General features: G+C 36.2%; 1 pseudogene across 1 annotated transcript; it reads left to right on the top strand.

The window, feature by feature from the left end:
- The first annotated feature begins 5,815 nt into the window (after positions 1-5,815).
- On the top strand, positions 5,816-6,318 carry LOC308354086 (small ribosomal subunit protein eS6-like; annotated as a pseudogene). Its single transcript has one exon. The product of its transcript is annotated as a small ribosomal subunit protein eS6-like (transcript).
- Positions 6,319-12,306: the final 5,988 nt, after the last annotated feature.

The raw sequence follows: 12,306 nt of genomic DNA, 5'->3' as shown, positions 1-12,306 counted from the left end.
CAATTTTACATTAATAGATTCACTACCTTACTTGCCTAATATTGATTTACAAATTCAAACCAACTATAAAAGGATTAAAAATATTAGCACATGTGGATGACAGAGAGTTGGAATTTGTACCAGATACGCTTTGCTCTTTCTCTGTAATTCATACACCTCCCCTTGTCTTCCTGGCTGGCAGAGCTGCAGTGTAGACCAGATGACCACTTTTATCCTTCAATTGGTCACACCCTGAAGGAGGTTACCCCATCCTCAGCCTGACCAAGTTAATCCTGGAACTCCATTGTCCTGGAAAATAACTAATCTAAAAATTTACATGTGATTATTTTTCTATAAAAATAAATCATTTCGGGGAGGTTTTGCTTAAAACAAGTATTTTTGACAAGAATTACCACGAAGGAATGAGCTTGAGGCTAAAGCCAAAGTTCTAAGGACAGGAGAGCCTTTAGTAATATTGCTAAGCAGATGAAATAACCAGCCCTGCAACTGCTCTCTCCCGACTTCATGTTCTGTAAGCTCCTGTTAAGCTTTTTTCTGTTATTTGAAATGAGAACATCTTTATGAAAACTTAAATACATATACATGAGTAGATACACATATAAATACAAATAAATGAGAAAACCCAGTATGTATTTACATATATACAAAATATACATATATATTGAATTTATTTTTCATGATTTCTTGGTTATATATTGTATTGCTCCACTTCAAACTGTGTTTAGAATAATTTCTCAATGTTTGAAGAAAAGGTATTAAACTAAAATAAACAGATAAATTTACTTTCTAACTTAAGGTTTACTGAAAAACATGTTTGTCAGCAAAATTCTTTTTAAAGCACTAGAATATTCTGCAAGCTACATTGAACTTCAAGTAATAAGGCTCAGAATAAATGTTTGACTACACTAAGTACAATCTGACTCCTCCATAATTTGTGACGTCCTTTTGTTTCTGTTATTGTTGTAGTATTGAGGAAGGGAGCGTTATTTGTCTGTTTAATATAATATGTTTCAAAATTATCTTCTTTCTGGACTATGTTCCTTGAAGTTCCATTATGTCTACTAAAGGTCAGTTTCAAGTACAGGAAAGAAAAAGACATCTAAATCAAATTTTTCCTAAAGCTATACCTTAAATGATTAATTTAAAATCACATTTACTAGACTCAGATACATGTTTTGAACATTTTCATAGCTTAGTGTCATCTTTTTTTTTTTTTTTAATTTTTTGTCTTGGCAAAAATTATAGGAGATAGAAAATGAGGCGATTTCAGACTGAAATGAAAACTTCAAAGAGGTTATTGATCTTTTCACATCACATCATAATCACATGATTTGTGGACCAGAAAAACTACTGGCAATCAAGAGCAAGTTCAGGGTAATCTAAAAGAATAAAAGTTGGACTAAGTCTGCAAATGGAGAGAGTCAGATTTCCCAAAGAGGATTCAGAGATAACATCCTTGCAACGCAATTCCAGAAGCCATCATACTTGCAGATGTGGCCTGACCCAAATGAGCACTTTTTGGATGTTCAGTTTGTAGGCTGCAGCCCTGCCCAGCCTTGCTTCCAGTGGAGAGAGCTTTGCCATTCCCTCTCAGGCTGACTCTAAGTCTCCAAGAACCCAAGAAAAGCAGTATGTATCATGTATGCCAGACTATTTCATTTTTTGTAGATTAATAAATAAATCCTGTGAGTCTCCTAATTCCCCCATAAAGCCAAATGTTTCTGCTTCCCCGGGGTGAATTTCATAAGATTGGTCTCGCCAGCTACCTAAGTTCCCAAATACCAGTTTTCACATAGTGTTCAGAGTTCAATAATACTTGGCTAGCAAGAAGCCAGTATTTAAAATACAGAGGTATAAAGCAATCAAATTCTTAGGACTATCTGACTAAATGTGACATACTTAAATTAGTATCACCACTGCATGGGGTCCCTGGGTGGCTCAGTTGGTTAAACTTCTGATCTTGATTTTCAGGTCAGGTCGTGATCTCATGGTCATGGGATCAAGCTCTGCATCAGGCTCTATGTTCAACAGGGAGTCTACTTGAGATTCTCTCTCCCTCTCCCTCTGTTCCTCCCCTGCTCTTTCTCTCTGTGTTACTCTAAAATAAGTACAATCTGTAAAAAAAAAAAAAAAAAAAAAAATACCACCACTGAATGTCCAAAGGCTTAACACATTGCAGTGTTTGACTTCCTATATCACTTATTCATTCACTCACCCATTAAATCAACAATATTTATTTATCTTTCCATGTGCCAGAAGCCAGGAATGTATAGTAGCAAGAAAGATACAATCTATGTCCTCAAAGTTTAGAGTCCAGAGAAACTCACAAGAGATCACATTCATGTAATTTATTACTGATTTATAAGATGCACTTGTCTAAGCTTTTTACACAGAGCTTCTGCTTTATCTTTCAATCAATTTCTATGTTATTATTAGTATTTTTTAAGTTTTTATTTAAATTCCAGTTAGTTAACATACCGTGCAATATTAGTTTCAGGTGTACAATCTGGTGATTCATCACTTCCATACATCACCCTGTGCTCATCACAAGTGCCCTCCTTAATCCCCATCATCTATTTCACCCATCCCCCATCCACCTCTCTTCTGGTAACCATCAGTTTGTTCTCTATAGTTAAGAGTCTGCTTCTTGGTTGTCTCTCTCTCTCTCTCTTTTTCCCTACAATCCTTTGTTTTGTTTCTTAAATTCCAAATATGTGTGAAATCATATGGTATTTGTCTTTCTCTGACAGACTTAATTCGCTTAGTATAGTATCCTCTAGTTCCATCCAGGTTGTCACAAAAATATAAATAAATAAATAGATAGATAAATAAATACAGGTTAAAAAACATCAGTGTGTACTATAATCAAACCCTACAATAAAATGTCTTCCTCTGTTTTTAATTCTCTATAATTCTATCATGACAACTTCTTCTACAACTTCCGACTCCCTAATGGAATTAAGTAACTTTGTCTTTAAACCAATTTGTAGATTCATGTCATTCATAAACAGACCTGTGTCTTGGGTAGGTCTGGGGCAACTGTATGACCCTTCAATGGATCACCCCAGACCTCAAACTTGCAGGGTGTTGAGGGCATAGGGCATTGCAACTTCTGTCTCTCCCTGAATATCATAAAATTCAACTATGAAATTTCTGTCTTTAATGATACTCTATGGGGCCTTTGAAAGGTGTGAAAATAGATCTTCACAGTTCACGTTGAAGATCTTGACTATGCTCTACACTTACTCAGTTACCCAGGCCTCCATGTATACTTCTTGGTGCAAAGCAAATTATAGATGCTCAAATGTTTGATAGCCTTCCTATTTTACTGAGATTTTAAAAAAAGAGATTCTATCTTATTTGTCTTTGCATTCCTAAAGGGTAATAAAAAGTGTGACACATGGTAGATATTCAATAACTATCTAGTTAGTGGAAATTGGTGAAATGCCTCAGTTTGTATTATTTAATTTTAGTGGCCTTCATAGGAAGATTCAGAAAAAACAGGCATTCTGGAATTTTAGTATGTTGCCAACATCCCATCTTGCTTAGCAATTCTCAGATATGAACCACAATTCTTTAGGCTAGAATTATTATTAATTTATTAATTAATAAATTTATTTATTATTTAAAGCTCTGCTTTATCAACAAAATAATAAATAATTAGAATTACTGTTCAATCAATTTCTATGTTATTATTAGTATTTTTTAAGTTTTTATTTAAAATCCAGTTAGTTAACATAGAGTGCAATATTAGTTTCAGGTGTACAATTTGGTGATTCTTCATTTCCATACATCACCCTGTATGGAATACAGTCTGGGGTGATCTATTGGAGGGTCATACAATTGCCCCAGATCTACTGAAGACACAGATCTGTTTATGAATGACATGAATCCACAAATTGGTTTAAAGACAAAGTTACTTAATTCCATCAGGGAATAGAAAGTTGTAGAAGTTGTCATGATAGAATTACAGAGAATTAAAACAATTATTAATAATTAAAATAATTATTTAATTATTATCAGTAATTAATTAATTATTTTATAATAATTTTTATTATTTAGTTGATAGAGCAGAAGCTCCGTATGAAAAGCTTAGACAAGTGCATCTTATAAATCAGTAATAAATTACATGATAAATTGTTTATTTATTTATAAATTGTTATTTATCAAGAATAACAAAAAGTAATAAGAATAACTTATTATGTTCTAGGTATCTAATAACTCATGTGATTTTCATAATACTATAAGAGGTAATATGATCCCAGTTATAGAGAAAAAAATGTGGCACAGGGCAGTTATGGAAATTTGTTCAAGACCTACAATAATGAAATGTAGAATTGGAATTTGAATTCAACAGCCTAGTTTCATAGTCCAAGGGAAGTTTAATTGGAAAATTTAAAATAACTTTCCCAAACATGTAGGGATCACTAATAGAGAGTATTTCCCTCCATTTCTTCAGGAGAGTTTTTGGACAAACCAGAATTGGTGTATTAGTGTTATCCGTACAGTTACAGAAGTAGTTAAGCCTTCATTAATTAAATACTGATATAGTAGTAAAATAAGGTCATGTCTTTTAAAATATTAATATTTTTTAAGAAACATAAACTTTACATTGTAATTGATGTATTGTAGAATCTGTATATTAGGTATATGAAATATATCAGAATGAAGAAGCTGAGGCACAGCTTTGAAGTCCCCATGTCTACTCATCCATAGTCTCTTATAAACTACCAAAGAAAGATCATCAGCTGAATTCATTCACAAAATACACAGCATGGTCCTTTTACTGCAGACACCTTCACAGTCAATTCAGCCCAATGAAGAAAGGGCCATCAATCCATCAACCAGACAGTTAATCAAAACACACACTGAAAGGTCTATCAAGTGAAGGTTCTGAAAAGAATTTAACTTTGATTATTTGAACACTAAAAAATACCTGGATTTTAAGTGGTGAGTTTCTTTCAAATAGAAAATGGAGCTCTCTCTTTTTTCTCTCTCTCTAAAACAGATGGTTCTACTTCATCCAAAATGGGACCAGCCATTCAATCAACTTTCTGAAATGCAATTCATCCTAAATGTTTATAAATAACCATGTTTAAAAGGGAGATAGTGCAATAAAAGTGTTCATTTTGTTCTTTTAAAATTTCTGCAGATATGTGCTACATATAGAAAAATGAGAGCTTTAAATAAATCCAAACTACTAAAACCAATTATACATCAAGGAAGATAAGGTAAAATTGTACCAGCCAACTTGACTTCTTCTTTTGTCTCTCATAATAAACTCAGGCAGCAAAATTTGTGCTTTTAGCTGAAGTCTCAAATCTTTCAGTCTCCAAAGTTTGACTAAATGTAACACTGCTGGGAAGATAAAGATAAAGATAAACGTCATCACTTCTTACAAGCTAACATCACATTATAAATGTTTTTGGATAACAAGTTTTTATTTGCAAGTCAATAAGACCATAAATATTTGTCCAAACAAGCTCTAAACTCCATTGAACGTCACCTCTGATAGGGACTATATACATTACTAAAATCAATTGAATGATTGTCCCCAAACTAAGAGATACTTAGAATTAGAGGTAAAAAGCATATAAAATTTTAAAAGATAACTAATGTGGAAAGTGAAATACATTCATTACTAAGCAATTCCATTCTACTTTTTTAAAAAAATGTTTGAATAATTTAATTTTTGTAGCTTAATTACAATAACGTGATGGATTTCAATCTGATTCTCAGTCTTGCAAAACTAGCTTCAAGAACTATGAAAAGAGGTCTTTTTCATGGTAGCTTGGAGGTGGTAGGTTGTGTTAGGATGAAACTGAACATCTCTTTCCCAGGTCCTGATGCTGGAAACTCATTGAAGTGGAAAATGAACACAAACTGTACCTTTCATGAGAAGCATATGGTCACAGAAGTTGCTGCTGATGCTTGGGGTGAAGAGTGGAAGTGTTACGTGGTCTGAATCAGTGGTGGCAATGACAAGCAAGGCTTCCCCATGAAAGAAGGTATCTTGACCCATGATTGTGTCTGCCTGCTGCTGAGTAAGGGGCACTCCTGCTACAGATCAAGGAGGACTGGAGAAAGAAAGCACAAATCTGTTCAGGGTTGAACTGTGGGTGCCAATCTCAATGTTCTCAACTTGGTCATTGTAAGAAAAAAAGTGGGGGTTGGGGGGATATTTCTGGATTCACTGATACTACTGTGATTCATCACCTCGGGCCCAAAAGACCTAGCAGAACCCATAAACATTTCAATCTCTCTCAAGAAAATGATGCCTACCATTATGTTGTGAGAAAATCCCTAAACAAAGAATAATTCTAGAAGCAAAGCACCCAAGATTCAGCATCTTGTTACTCCAGGTGTCCTCCAGTACAAACACTGATGTATTGCTATAAAGAAACAGAGTACTTAGAAAAATAAGAAAGAGGCTGCAGAATATACTAAACTTTTGGCCAAGAGAATGTAGGAAGCCAAAGAAAAACTCCAGGATCAGATTACCAAGAGACAGAGGCTGTCCTCTTTGAGAGCTTTTATCTCTAAGCCTGAGTGCAATCAGAAATGAGATTTTCTAAGAGTAACAAATAAATAAGATCACACATCAAAAAAAAAATTAACAACAACAACAAAAAAGAAATGGAAAAGGAACTGAAAGTTTGGCTATGCATGAGTAAATGCTTAAACCCCACATGCTTCATGAGAAAGATAAGAGTAGAGTTAAATTTCTAAATCTCTGCCCCCCATCAAAGTCCACTCCACTACCACTTCACTTTATGGAACTCCAATCACTGCAACTCATTAAAAAAGTGTATTAGCATCCTTTCCTTGCATGTTGTTTTATAAAAAGCATCTGTCTTCCACATGGAAGCCAGCGAACAATAAGCATTGAATAATGATCCTTTGCCTCTAAAAAATGCTGTGTCTTCTTCAGTCTAACGTCACATTGAGTGGGTTTCATGCTATTCATGGTACTCTGGAGATTGCCCGCAAAAGAGCCATATAGATTCCAGGGGTGTCCTTGACCATGAGTGTGCTCACATGGCATCAATGGCTGCCTTCTCTCACTGTTAAAAAGCCAGCTAAGAGCAATATGTCTGCTAGAAATGAGCAAGTACAGAGAACGTTTTCCTTCTACTTATTTTGATAGGCACTTCTCCACACGTACTCAGAGACCACTCTTACTAATCCAGGTCACAGGACCGATGGAAAACTTGGTATGCTCCTTCTTTTCCCTGGAAATTTGTAGACCATAGTTCCTCCACTAGTTCTCCCAGAACCTTTTAGATTGCTTCAGGCACTGACTTGTTTGTAGAACACATCTAGAATGAGAGAAAACATTGAGAGTCCTTGTCTTCAAGGGAGATATTCTTGAAGAGACTGCAAAAGAAGCCAGGGATAGGGGCGCCTCCATGGCTCAGTGGGTTAAAGCCTCTGCCTTTAGCTCAGGTTATGATCCCAAGGGTCCTGGGATCAAGCCCTGCACCAGGCTCTCTGTCCTCCTCCCTTGGCCTGCTTCTCTGCCTACTTGTGATCTCCATCTGTCAAATAAATAAATAAAATCTTAAAAAAAGAAAAAAAAGAAGAAGCAGCAGCCAGGTATACCCAGCTACAAAGAGAGAGGCACAGAAAAAGCTATACCAGATTCTCCTTTGGTTTTTGCCTTAAATACTCAACATGCATATAACTTGATTCATTCACTCATGTGGGACTGCGCCCTTGATTTTCATTTTTGTGACCTGGCACATCTCTATTTACTAGAAACTTCTGTCTTGGTTAGATCCTGGCGTATATAGAGCAATAGTCCTTAATGGCTCACTTATTTATCTGAACATATGAGACAGTGGCCCAGCTTTTTCTCCTCCACCCCAGTTTGTATATAGGCACTCCCTCTTGGGACTTTTTGGCAACTTGGTGCCAGCTGGCCAGCTCTACCACTTTTCTGACTTTCCACTAAAGAGACGGGCTCCTGTGAGCTAATCATTCCTTCAGTTTTGGAATTCTTACTCATCTGACAGTTTCCCTTTTAGGAATTCCTTAAGGTTTGAGATTACCTTTTCCTCTCCTTTGCAGTAGCACAGTGTCTCCCTAAAGTAGGCACTCAAGAAACGTTTGCTAAAGGCATAATGAATTCTTAGTATCTCATCCTGCATCAGTGATTTTATTTTCAACCCAAGTTATAAGCACCTGACAATGTTAGGAAGAGTCAAGATCACAGTCTAATTTATGGGTATTTTTCAGATAATAAATGTACACATTTTAAGAAAATAGTATTTTTTCAGAGTCAAGCCACCTATGAAATGGGGTGCACATATCTGGGAGGTGAAATTTTTTCCTGGATTTTTACCATCTGATTTTACTATGCATTTTAATTTTATACATGAAATTGTCTGCATTCTCCAAAATCCTAGGAACTATGACTATAAGGGTAAGAAGAAATTGCTTGAATATTCAGCTAAGGCTTCAGATTCAGGCCTTGGAAGATGAGCATCTGGCGTTTGGGCTATCGCTGGGGTAATCATTATTATATTTTATCTTCTTTTCTGTTTTACAGATTGAAAAAGGAGATGAAAGAAACAATATGATCTAAATCCAATATGGTAAAGAAAATCACTGAGGACCAAGCCAGTTTCTCTGTCTAAAACCAAAGACAGGAAAACTCCTTGTCAAGAGCCCCAAACTCCTGAAGGTAGAAGCTGGGTTTCAGCTTGGGGGTAAAATTCCCAAAGGGCTGGTTAGAGGAACCTTAAAAGAAAGCCTGAAGGAAATAATCTTCCTCTGCTACATCCAATGCCTCAGAATGAAGATATAATCAAGAAGGCTGCACTCAGCTGCTCCCTGTCAGCCTGGGACAGGCACCCCATGCCCAGCCTCCCCCCCAGATCCAGTCATTCTATGCCCTCATAGTGGCATCTGGTAGTGTTGCACAGTGTTATTTAGATCCTTTCCCATCAGGAGTCGATACCTACCTCTCTCTGGTTTCTCATCCCGTCATTTATGAGCTACCTGGCTTTGGGTAGTTTACTGGCCCTCTCTGTGCTTCAGTCTCCAAAAGTAAAGTTGAGGGGGAGGGGAATAATAGCAATGACCCTGCAGATGACTTAGTATGTGTAAAGCTTTTGAAACAGTACCATAGTAGGAAAGGTTACAGTACATACTAAGTATTTTGGTTGGGCACTTCACACTTTTTAAACAACCTTACACATAGCATCCATCTGATTATCACAGCCACACTGTGATAAGCTAGTGAGATAAGTAACCCCCACCCACTGACTATGTGAAGAAATTAATAATCAGAGAATACAGGTGATTTGGATTTGCCCAAATTAGCATAGCTATCAAGTGGTAGACCTACACTAGGCATCAAATCTTTTTATATTTGGTCAAAAACTTTCTACAATATCATACTGACTGAGTTCCTCAAAACATTCCTGGATTTACTTAGAAAGCACAGCCTCTGAGATTTTCCACAGTCCTACACTCCTGACTCAAGGGTGTTAGGGTGAAGAGAAGGAATATAGGTTCTCGCACACCTGGTTGTGGATCATTTATATCATGATGCTGCGGATGGTGATGATAATGGCAAATATGAGTAACTCTTACTACCTACTGCTTAAGGAAAGCCAATCATTTTCAAGATTGCATAATCGTAAGAGATAATAAATGTCTGTCATTTTATGACACTAACATTTGAGGTCATCATTTGCATAGTAATACATAACAGAAACAATGTCCATCATCTTCAATGACGTTTCTAATCTTATAATATTCTAGGAAGACACGGGATATTTATTTAAAAAAGAAAATTAGTGGGACTGACCCCAGCCCTGGCTAGCACAAGGCAAGAAATGTGAACATGGGCTCATGGAGGCAGAATGGAACATGAGTGGATGTCACCACCTTACAGAAAGCAGGGGGCTGCTCTGGGGAATGAAAGCGAAATGGCCAGATGCCTTTAAGAGGCATCTATTTTCTTGCAAGCCTGAAACTTCCCTCGAAATGCTGCCTAAGAAAAAGTAAAATGCTATCACTTACCGTTCATCTATTTCATCAAAATGGGAGGCAGAATAGTGATAGAGTTGAAAGCATGACCTCTAGCATCAGAAGTCTGGGTTCTACGCCTGGTTTTGCCATTCATAAGCTCTGAAATCTTGGCCGAATTACTTAGATTCTCTGTGCCCCTGACAAAATGGAGATATTAACAGCTCTTATCACGTATGAATAATAAATAAGTTAAACCATGCAGTTCACTTAGAAGAGTGCCTTTCACTTAGTAACGCTCAAGAAGTGGTGGCTATTAATATTAATGTAGATTTTCCAGCGGCCATTCTCTTCCTCTGTCTGCTTTACCATTTAGCAATTTGACTCTGACTTATAGCATCAAACCAACTGTCCCACTAGGACTTCAGACTTTGTTAAAGACTGATAATCTTTTAGTTACATAACTCAGACTACCTACTTACTAATGGCACATGTTTATCCTGTCCTCACCATCCCCCAGCCTCCTGCCTCCTTTGTTCCTGGCTTCCAAATATACTAGGACAAAATGTATATGTACATACACACTTATATCCCTCCCTCTATCCTTTCTTCCCAAATTCATATCTCTATGTGACTCCATTCCACTCTCTAACAAACACGCTTCACACTTTCTTGAGCCAATACACAATCTCTATAATTGCCCTATTTAAAATGTCCTCTGGATAACCACATGATATGAATATATCAACCTTTATCCTCCATTTCTCCTTTAATATCCATTTATTTTCTTACTTTCCCAAATGATACCTTCACACCCTTTCTTCATCCTCAATCTTCTCTGTTTGCTGTTTTCTTCAATCAGATCACAAAACTGTTGGAGTCTGCATCCCCTAAAAATGTTTCCCTAAGTCTGTACCCTCTCTAGCTAATATCACTTTGTCCCATTTCTCGAAAGTGCAGTAAATTCCCCACCCCCACTTCTTCGCCTACAAATACCTTTATATCTGATTCATGCTTCCATAGTATTTTGAAAGCTTTCTTTCAAACAAAAAGTATAAAACTCTTGGAGAAGCAAAAAGTGTGGGGGGTGTGTGCATGTGTGTTTGTATTCCTCATCTTCCTATGTCTCTGTAACATTTATACTGTGTCCTCTGCTTTATTGTTGAGACACTCTTTGTGTGTTGTGACACTGTACTTTTTCTCTTTCTGTCTCCTTTACTCAGACTCAAAGTACTAAAATTGCCTTCAGTTGGCTCATTTTCTTGCTTAAATGATTTACTCTTTTGCTGATACTTCTATTATCATTTTAGGTTATCATTTGTAACTGGTTTGATTTATCTATGGCTTTTGCTTCCAGTTGTTAAAGAAGTATTTAATTTGATTTTGAGAAGCATTCTGTTTGTCACATTTCTCAGTCTCTTTCGGCTGCTCCTAATGAAGGATGACCTACATGTGGTAGTTAATCACCTTGTTCTTCTGGACTTGGTCTGAGTGTCCTGTGAGAGAGGGACCCAGAACTGTTACAGTTCCTATCCTGAATTTCTTTTTTTCCAGCTTCATTGAAGTATAATTGACAAATATAATTGTATCTATTTAAAGTGTACAATGATCATTTCATATACATGTACATTATAAAATATTTACCATCATCAAGTGAGTTAACGTATATATCACCTCACATAGTTACTTTTTGGAGTGAGTATGTGAGGCCACTTAAACCACACTCAACAAATTTTAGAGTTCTTATCACAAAAAAACCAGAATCCTGTCTCTAGGCCTTAGCACTAGATCCCAAAGAATGCTTCTTACAGTTTTTTGATAACGTACCTGGAGAATTGCCACCGCTGGTATGGCTGCTGAACTATTTTATGTCCTGTGTTCTGTGAATTCATGGGTATTATATTGTAATATATGTGGACTTGTACAAGGTTGTGAGGTAATGTAAACCATTGTTTCATCTCTTGTTAATCCAGTAGAAAAATACATATATAAATGTGTATCTACCATGCATTGACTATAGGATTCTCACAGAAACACAAAATTTTATTTCAATCTTAATGAGAGAGAAACCATTGGGTCCAATTTTACAATAAGAGGAGACACTTCCCAAAGTCATACTTTTAGTTAATTTTCTGAGGCTTATCTCTATTTCATATGACTCAGTTTCTTATACTTACTACTAATCAGAGTGGCCATCTTTAACGTGAACATTGTAAGGTTTCTCAAGGAAACTTTTAATTATATTTTGAAATAATATGCTTCTTTCATGTAAAGGTCAATAACGATGTTTTAGTTTGCAAAAGGAAACTGCAGTCAATATATGAATTT

Source organism: Martes martes (genome assembly GCF_963455335.1).
Source record: "Martes martes genome assembly, chromosome: 1".
In the NCBI taxonomy this organism is placed as follows: Eukaryota; Metazoa; Chordata; class Mammalia; order Carnivora; family Mustelidae; genus Martes; species Martes martes.
Note: the sequence above shows the minus strand (reverse complement) of the source record. Positions and strands in the feature narration are given on the sequence as shown.